Source organism: Gymnoscopelus braueri (genome assembly GCF_963280865.1).
Source record: "Gymnoscopelus braueri genome assembly, chromosome: 7".
NCBI lineage: Eukaryota > Metazoa > Chordata > Actinopteri > Myctophiformes > Myctophidae > Gymnoscopelus > Gymnoscopelus braueri.
In genome coordinates, this window is record NC_137608.1 from 57,102,256 (window position 1) to 57,112,255 (window position 10,000).

Consider the following 10,000-nt stretch of genomic DNA (forward strand, 5'->3'; position numbering starts at 1 on the left):
TTTTTATACGTTTTCTCTCGGTTGGCGTGACGAGGTCCTGCCATTCCATTCTCTGTCGTAGTCGACATCTAGAGGAGAAACTCCATGAGTTAACAGTTAAATATGTTGTTCTAAGTTAAACAGACTGAATGGGTTTTTATTTGCAATTATATAACTGAACATGAACCTATTGTAAAAGACAATAACATTTTGACACTGATTGACCTTTGACCTGTGGGTCAGTCTGTGAACCAGTAAGTGGTTTAGATGCAATAACACTATAGGACCCTATCCGCCTTACCCCTTACCCCTTACCCCTTACCCCTTACCCCGAAACGTTTTTGCAATTTCTTACTATTGTGATTTTTTTTTTTTAAGTAGTTTAAATAGCCGATCTACAAGCTCACAACGTGTCGATGTTGATCGGCTAGTTGAACTATTTGTTTATGTCTCCTTTATCTCCTACCAGGACCTCTAGTACTGCTGGTTTTATGTCCTACCAGGACCTCTAGTACTGCTGGTTTTATCTCCTAGCAGGACCTCTAGTACTGCTGGTTTTATCTCCTAGCAGGACCTGTAGTACTGCTGGTTTTATCTCCTACCAGGACCTCTAGTACTGCTGGTTTTATCTCCTAGCAGGACCTGTAGTACTGCTGGTTTTATGTCCTACCAGGACCTCTAGTACTGCTGGTTTTATCTCCTAGCAGGACCTCTAGTACTGCTGGTTTTATCTCCTACCAGGACCTCTAGTACTGCTGGTTTTATGTCCTACCAGGACCTCTAGTACTGCTGGTTTTATCTCCTAGCAGGACCTGTAGTACTGCTGGTTTTATCTCCTAGCAGGACCTGTAGTACTGCTGGTTTTATCTCCTACCAGGACCTCTAGTACTGCTGGTTTTATCTCCTAGCAGGACCTGTAGTACTGCTGGTTTTATGTCCTACCAGGACCTCTAGTACTGCTGGTTTTATCTCCTAGCAGGACCTGTAGTACTGCTGGTTTTATGTCCTACCAGGACCTCTAGTACTGCTGGTTTTATCTCCTAGCAGGACCTCTAGTACTGCTGGTTTTATCTCCTACCAGGACCTCTAGTACTGCTGGTTTTATGTCCTACCAGGACCTCTAGTACTGCTGGTTTTATCTCCTAGCAGGACCTCTAGTACTGCTGGTTTTATCTCCTACCAGGACCTCTAGTACTGCTGGTTTTATGTCCTACCAGGACCTCTAGTACTGCTGGTTTTATCTCCTAGCAGGACCTCTAGTACTGCTGGTTTTATCTCCTAGCAGGACCTGTAGTACTGCTGGTTTTATCTCCTACCAGGACCTCTAGTACTGCTGGTTTTATCTCCTAGCAGGACCTGTAGTACTGCTGGTTTTATGTCCTACCAGGACCTCTAGTACTGCTGGTTTTATCTCCTAGCAGGACCTCTAGTACTGCTGGTTTTATCTCCTACCAGGACCTCTAGTACTGCTGGTTTTATGTCCTACCAGGACCTCTAGTACTGCTGGTTTTATCTCCTAGCAGGACCTCTAGTACTGCTGGTTTTATCTCCTAGCAGGACCTGTAGTACTGCTGGTTTTATCTCCTACCAGGACCTCTAGTACTGCTGGTTTTATCTCCTAGCAGGACCTGTAGTACTGCTGGTTTTATGTCCTACCAGGACCTCTAGTACTGCTGGTTTTATGTCCTACCAGGACCTCTAGTACTGCTGGTTTTATCTCCTACCAGGACCTCTAGTACTGCTGGTTTTATCTCCTAGCAGGACCTGTAGTACTGCTGGTTTTATGTCCTACCAGGACCTCTAGTACTGCTGGTTTTATCTCCTAGCAGGACCTGTAGTACTGCTGGTTTTATGTCCTACCAGGACCTCTAGTACTGCTGGTTTTATCTCCTAGCAGGACCTCTAGTACTGCTGGTTTTATGTCCTACCAGGACCTCTAGTACTGCTGGTTTTATCTCCTACCAGGACCTCTAGTACTGCTGGTTTTATGTCCTACCAGGACCTCTAGTACTGCTGGTTTTATCTCCTAGCAGGACCTCTAGTACTGCTGGTTTTATCTCCTACCAGGACCTCTAGTACCGCTGGTTCTATGCTCAACATCATACATGGGCAACTGGCGGCCCGGGGGCCACATACGGCCCCCACCTTCACTTAATGTGGCCCACAGGTTAATATCAGAATAGTGATATATTATTGATTTCAGCTGTTATGATTCTAAACATGTAAACATGACCCGCTTTAATGACTTCAGTCTATATTAGTAGCTTAATGACTAGTATTAACATTATATTGTCTTTTTTATGTCCAATGTATTTGTATTTAAATACAGTTAACATAAGTAACTAAAAAAACTAAATGCATTTGAAATTGAATAAAAATGTTACTTTTCAGCATTCCAATAAAAATCAAAATCAGGATTCCAATTGAAAACGTGTCGCAGTGCGACACGCGTCTCACTGCGACACGTTTTGAGCTTGTAGATCGGCTATTGTTCCTACTTTATGTGACATAGAATGGCCTGACAGTATTATGTAAATATGTAATCTGGAGTGAGTATGTAAATATAGTGTCCCTCTGCATCATCAAAGTTGCATCACCCCTGCCCTACATGGTATGGTATGTAAAGATGAACGTGCCTTGCTCAATGGCACCAGGGTTCAGGTGAACATCTCCTGGTGTTCAGGGTCCAGCAGACATCAGGGTTCAGGTGAACATCTCCTGGTGTTCAGGGTCCAGCAGACATCAGCAGGTCTTCATCTGTCCTGTAGAAGAAGACACAGAGACACAACACATCAATACGACCCGACTAACTCACTAAGGCAGAGGTTCTCAAACATTTTCATGTCAAGAACCCTTAGATTGATATTGATTTACAAAGTGCTCAACAGCAGTTAGAACATAAAATATATAAGTAAGGTCAAACAAAACATACACAAGTGAATAACATTGTTGTACCCAAGGGAGGGTAAGTGATATTTTTGATGATTTGATCCTGAAAAGTTTATTTTTTATTTAATTTCAAATGCATTTGGTTATACTTATAACTTATACTTATGTTAACTTTATGAACTTAAATACAAATACATTGGACATAAAAAAGACAATAGAATGTTAATACTAGTCATTAAGCTACTAATATAAACTGAAGTAATTAGAGATTTGTGCAAATCTTTGAATATATATATATATTTTTTTTTAAAGCAAACATTTGTAACTCTTATCTTTGCTTCTGGGGGGATTCTACAAATGTCTTCTATATCTTACAGTTTTTTGAAAAACGTATGTTTTTAAATCAGTGATTCTCAAACTTTTTCATGTCAAGGACCCCCAAAATGATGTGTTTGGCCACGGACCCCTATCTTGTAATAGCTTTAATTACTTCAGTCTATATTAGTAGCTTAATGACTAGTAACATTCTATTGTCTTTTTGTATGTCCAATGTATTTGTATTTACGTTCATAAAGTTGACATAAGTATGACTAAATGCATTTGAAATAACTTTTCAGCATTCCAATGCAGAAATAGCAAAAATAGCAAAAATAGCAGATCTACAAACTCAAAACGGCTATTTTTGCTCCTTTGCGTGAAATAGAATGGTGAAGTACAGCATTAATTTACGAAAAAAGTTAAAATACGTAGATAAGAGGTGTCTGCCCTCTGATAGTATATGTAATGTGTTCCTCTGGAGTGAGTGTGTAAATATAGTGGCCCTCTGCATCATCAAAGATGCATCACTACTGGCCTAGGTGCTTGGACGGCAAAACGCCCGATCACCCTTTGTGACTGTAGGCGTGTCTGTAGGCGTGTGTGTGTGTGTGTGTGTGTGTGTGTGTGTGTGTGTGCTGTGTGTGTTGTGTGTGTGTGTGTGTGTGTGTGTGTGTGTGTGTGTGTGTGTGTGTGTGTTGTGTAATTCATATCATCAGACCAACATGGTCTCGCTTAAACGTCATAATAATTCTTCCAGTCATATCAGAGGCTCTGCTATCAGCCACTACGTCTCACACACACACACACACACACACACACACACACACACACACACACACACACACACACACACACACACACACAGTCAGCCAATAGAACAATGTACTGTAACAGACACTTAACTCTTATCAACCAGACTGCTTTTATTATCTGTGTGTACCAGCTATGTTTACACACACACACACACGCACACACAATCTAAATAACAGTGTGTACATGTGAAACTATAGGATACCAGCCAGGTACAGTAAACATTGAACCTAAACAACATACTGTAGGTTTATTAACCTTTTCTTCAAGAAGAACAACCACCAACGTTAGTGTTTTAAAGAAGTAAAACAAGAACATCCACTGATTTATAGGCTTCTCTCTCTCTCTCTCTCTCTCTCTCTCTCTCTCTCTCTCTCTCTCTCTCTCTCTCTCTCTCTCTCTCTCTCTCTCTCTCTCTCTCCTCTCTCTCTCTCTCTCTCTCACTCTCTCTCTCTCTCTCTCTCTCTCTCTCTCTCTCTCTCTCTCTCTCTCTCTCGCTCCATGAGGTCTCTCTGTCTCTCTCTCTCTCTCTCTCTCTCTCGCTCCATGAGGTCTCTCTCTCTCTCTCTCTCTCTCTCTCTCTCTCTCTCTCTCTCTCTCTCTCTCTCTCTCTCTCTCTCTCTCTCTCTCTCTCTCTCTCTCTCTCTCTCTCTCTCTCTCTCTCTCTCTCTCTCTCTCTCTCTCTCTCTCTCTCTCTCTCTCTCTCTCTCTCTCTCTCTCTCTCTCTCTCTCTCTCTCGCTCCATGAGGACAACAGCTGTCCTGTAAGACACATCAATGGACAGACAGACAGACAGACAGACAGACAGACAGACAGACAGACAGACATGTGAATGTGAATGTGAATGTGTTCAGCACAGATAAAGACAGACAGAAGCAGAGAAGTGACCTTCTAACACCAGGAGGAAGTAGGAAGGAAAATAAAACTCCTTTCACATCACTGGCTCCAATTACCAAGAAGAAGCAATTAACCTGACAGTAAGAGAGAGAGAGAGAGAGAGAGAGAGAGAGGAGAGAGAGAGAGAGAGAGAGAGAGGAGAGAGAGAGAAGATGAGAGTGAGAGAGAGAGAGAGAGAGAGAATGTTTGTCAGAGAGATATAAAAATAAATGACAGTATCATCCTCATCATTAATACTGACACACAGTGTCTGTGTCTCAATCTATCCTTCTAAAGGCAGGAGAGACATCCACACCCAGGTGCTAACAGAGAAAACAATATAACATGGAAAACTGAGAGAGAACGCTCGCACACTTTGGGCTCCAGTTGTAGGAATTTTGTTATTGCACACACACACACCTATTGAAAATAGCAGATCTACAAGCTCACAACGCGTCATATCGTGATGCGTTGTGAGCTTGTAGATCTGCTATTTTCAAATAGCCTATGTAAAATAGGGCTTAAGTTGGTTAATTTATGTTTTATAATGTAATCATTTATATCTGCAAAGTAACTAAAGTTTCAAATAATTGTAGTGGAGTAAAAGTACAATATTTGCCTCTGAGATGTAGTGGAGCAGAAGTAAAAGTACTGAAAATTGGAAATACTCCAGTAAAGTAAAAAATACCTCAAAATGTTACTTAAGTACAGTACTTGAGTAAATGTACTTAGTTACTTTACACCAATGCTTACAGCCACGTCCTCCTGGAGAGGAGGAGAACGGATCAAACAGACCTCACGTCCTCCTGGTCATCATGTGTGTCAGTCTGAGTCTAAACAGACAAACAGACTCTTAACAAGTCAATGATATAATGCTGAGAGCAGAGTTAACAGACCATACATATACTATACGCTTTAACACAGAGTTAACAGACCTTACATATACTATAAGCTTTACCTCAGAGTTAACAGACCATACATATACCATAAGCTTTAACACAGAGATAACAGACCATACATATACTATAAGCTTTAACACAGAGTTAACAGACCATACATATACCATAAGCTTTAACACAGAGATAACAGACCATACATATACTATAAGCTTTAACACAGAGTTAACAGACCATACATATACCATAAGCTTTAACACAGAGATAACAGACCATACATATACTATAAGCTTTAACAGACCATACACATACTGTAAGCTTTAACCCAGAGATAACAGACATTTACTGGTCTGTGAGTCCATAGCAGGGCCACGTTAGCTGTATGTAATCTCTCAAATCTCCGAGCTTGTAGATCTGCTATTTTTTGTTTGAAATCGTGGAAAATGTGTGCAAATCTTTGAAAAAATAATAATTATATATATATATATATATATATATATATATATATACATATACATATACATATATATATATATATATATATATATATATATATATATATATATATATATATATACACACACACACGTACACTGTTATATATAACAGTGTATGTATACTGTTCGCTTTTAAAAGATGTGCTTGTAGATCTGCCATTTTTTTAATAGCCAAATAAATCTTTAAAATGACACATATATGCGTTCGCGGATTGAATGGGTTAATGGTAAAGTGCAGCTAAAACCAGGACTGTGAGCTTGTAGATCTGCTATTCCTCTGGGAGGCCATGTTATGCAGCTCTGCCATGTTTCAAAGCTCTGGACATGATGTGATTACATTATGCAGCGGCAGATGGAACCTATAATGAAACCTAATGACCATCAATAGAGAGACAGAGGGACTGGATGGAACACTTTGACCTTCACATTAAATTATAATCATAATGTGTGACACTCTAGTAAGATGAGGTAAGGGCATTCATTTATGAAAAAAACACAAACATTTGAAACATAGATACAAGATGATTCTGCCTGTAACTAACTACTGCATAACTACTACTAACTACTGTACTAACTAATGTACTAACTACTGTAAATGCTCTGTATGTGAATGTAAACAAACACGGTGCTGAGTTTTTATGCAAAACATGTGAGCATGTTGTACAGTGCACTGCCTCTTATGTAGGCACACACACTCACACACTCACACACACACACACACACACGCACACACACACGCACATACACACACACGCACGCACGCACACGCGCAAACGCACACACGCGCGCACACACACACACGCGCACACGCACACACCACAAATGTATGTTTGCTGCTGCCTTTGATTGAGTTTTTTTCTCTTACCTTCTGCACTGTATCTATTTTATTCATCCTAAATGATCATTTTGTCATTGTACAACCTTGTTGTTGAAATGTGCTACAGCCTACAAATAAAACTGCCTTTCCCACTGTATGTGGAAACATGCTGTTAGAGCCATATGTACCATTTCTGTTGTTTGTCATTTTTGATGACGCAACTGCGTCTGCGGGGCGCGGTCAAAGGCCAAGGACTTGCGTCTGCGGGGCGCGGTCAAGGCCAAGGGTTGCCAAGGTACTTAACCCATTAAGACCTGAGGTTTTTTGAAAGTTTTGAAATTTTGAAACATTTTGAAAAAAATAATCTAAAACATTTTTCTTTCAAGATTTTTTTTTCAAGATTTTTTTCAAAAATAGCAGATATACAAGCTCATAGCGCGGCACCGAGTGCCGCGCTATGAGCTTGTATATCTGCTATTTTTGAATAGCCAAAGACATCTAAAGTGACACAGATGCGTTCCAGGTATCAATGGGTTAACAGGTTCAGTAATCAAGCGCAGGTGTTGCTTGAGACAGAGGCACACAGTTTATGACTGTGCTCCTTGCATTTTAAGGTTAATTGTATTTATTATTTTGTATGCTTATTGCGACGACCAAGTGACAGAATAAATCACCCTTTTTGTTAAACTCAGCTTACGGTTTGGACAGTTTTTGTAGAGCGTCTGAACTTAGTCCCTGGCCATAGGCCTCCATGTAGTGCCTTTCTGACACTACACATGCAATGAGTTCAGATCTCTTTTATACTCCATCATACCACAGCATTGCAGTGTGTGTGTGTGTGTGTGTGTGTGTGTGTGTGTGTGTGTGTGTGTGTGTGTGTGTGTGTGTGTGTGTGTGTGTGTGTGTGTGTGTGTGTGTGTGTGTGTGAGAGAGAGAGAGAAACAGAGAGAGAGAGAATGTGCTCAATGCTCCCTCGGAGCGTCAGAGTTCCACCTTCACACCACAGATGAGATAAGCTGAGTCAGCAGGCAGGAAGGGGGTGGGAGGAGCCACCTATAAGGTGAGTCAGCAAAAAGAAAGTGGAGGAGCCACAACCACAGATTAAACCTTTTTATACAGGATGACCTTTTACACAGAGGTCATACACATGACTGTGACCTTTCACACAGGATGTGCTGCTGGAGACAGAGAGACAGTCTTTATGAAGACACAATGGAATAAAGAAACCATGGAATAAAGACACCCTGGAATAAAGACACCCTGGAATAAAGACACCATGGAATAAAGACACCATGGAATAAAGACACCATGGAACTAGAAAAAGTGCTCCTCGGAGCACAAGTCTCCGCCAGGTCAGGTAGGTTATTATGGCCTCCTGGTGGTGCTATAATAGGCCAATGTGAAAAGGGTGCTATTTGTACTTAGACACTGCATTCATGATTTGCGGCATTTTGTTCAAACAATTTGACCTATCCAGTCCATTATCCTGTCCTGACCTATCCAGCAAACTTTGGGGAGCCAATGTTAGCAAAGTAGGATGGAATATGAAATATCGGACACATTCATCTTGATCACATGACTATAGAGATACTGTGTACTGATTTGCATGATTTCTGGACAGATTCTGAAGGGGTAATAGCAAAACATTTGTTTTAAAAAAGTCAGCCTCCTGGTGGCGCCCTAAAAGGCATTTGTGAAAAATGCATGGCAAAGGTTTTTCCTTGGACTCTAGGGAGTTTGCGTGCAAAGTTTCACGCAAATGGGTGCAGTTATAGGTAAAAACGTGAATCGGCCTGTTATAGCGCCACCATGAGGCTGGTTTGAAAGTTCTCAAGTGGCATTTCTTCCTGGGCCAAGTGGGAATCTACGTGGAAAATGTCACGGAAATCGCATGCTGCGTTCATTATTTGAGACATTTTGTTCAAAACGAACCAATCCTGCAAACTTTGGAAGGCAATCTTAGCCAATCAGGATGGAATATGGAAAATCACACAGATACGTATTGATCATATGACTATGGAGATACTGTGTACTGATTTGCGTGTTTTTTGGACATAATCTGTAGGAGTAATATAAAAAAATGTGTTTTGCAAAAATCAGCCTCATGGTGGCGCTATGACAGGCTGATCTGAAAATATAGGGCAGAGGTTCTGCTGTGGCATCCAGGGAGTGTGTGTGAACAGTTTCACAGCGACCGGGCTAGCGGTGGCGGAGATTAGCCGCTCGCAGACAGAAGGACAGACGGACACACGGACGGACGGACAGGGGGCAAAACATACTCTCTCGCCATGCCTTTCGGCCTGGCAGAGACAATAAAGACACCATGGAATAAAGACACCACGGAGTAAAGCAAAAGTCAAACATCTCATGAGGGCAAAGATGAGTTTCATGCATGCAGTCTCTCTCTCTCTCTCTCTCTCTCAAAATGGCCAGACTAATATCACTGCCGAATGGCAGATTGATTTGTTTCCCAGTGAGGCAGGTGACGACACAGCGGTCCTGGTGAGGTGCCAGCACATGGAGATGAAACACTAAAGCAGGGGTCTTCAAGGTTTTTCAGCCCAAGGACCCCTTAGCTGAGAGACAGATGAAGCAGGGACCCCTTAGCTGAGAGACAGATGAAGCAGGCGTTGTGAGTGAGCTTGTAGATCTGCACTAAATAATAAAGGAGTACTTTTTTGTGTTATCCTTTTAGCCTAAATGTCTGACTGTACCTCATGTTAATACGGTACATACTCTAATATGTATATATTATATTATATATATATATACATAGCCTAAATGTAATGTTAATACGGTACATACTCAGCCAATACAAAGTACAGTCACACACTGTAGCTGCATGTCCAACAGAGACTGACTTCAGGGTTGAGTTAGATTAGCAAGTCTGTGTGTGTGTGTGTGTGTGTGTGTGTGTG

General features: G+C 41.2%; 1 pseudogene across 1 annotated transcript in view; it reads right to left on the minus strand.

Moving 5' to 3' along the window:
* The window catches only part of LOC308089169 (phosphatidylinositol 4-phosphate 5-kinase type-1 beta-like), a 60,634-nt pseudogene that overhangs the window by 33,425 nt on the left and 17,209 nt on the right, over positions 1-10,000 (minus strand). Inside the window, exons 2-3 of the transcript XR_013935090.1 lie at positions 2,616-2,741; positions 1-68 (exon numbers count right to left, since the gene is read on the minus strand). The exon at positions 1-68 is cut by the window's left edge and continues 1 nt beyond it. The product of XR_013935090.1 is annotated as a phosphatidylinositol 4-phosphate 5-kinase type-1 beta-like (transcript). The remainder of the gene's footprint in view (positions 69-2,615; positions 2,742-10,000) is intronic.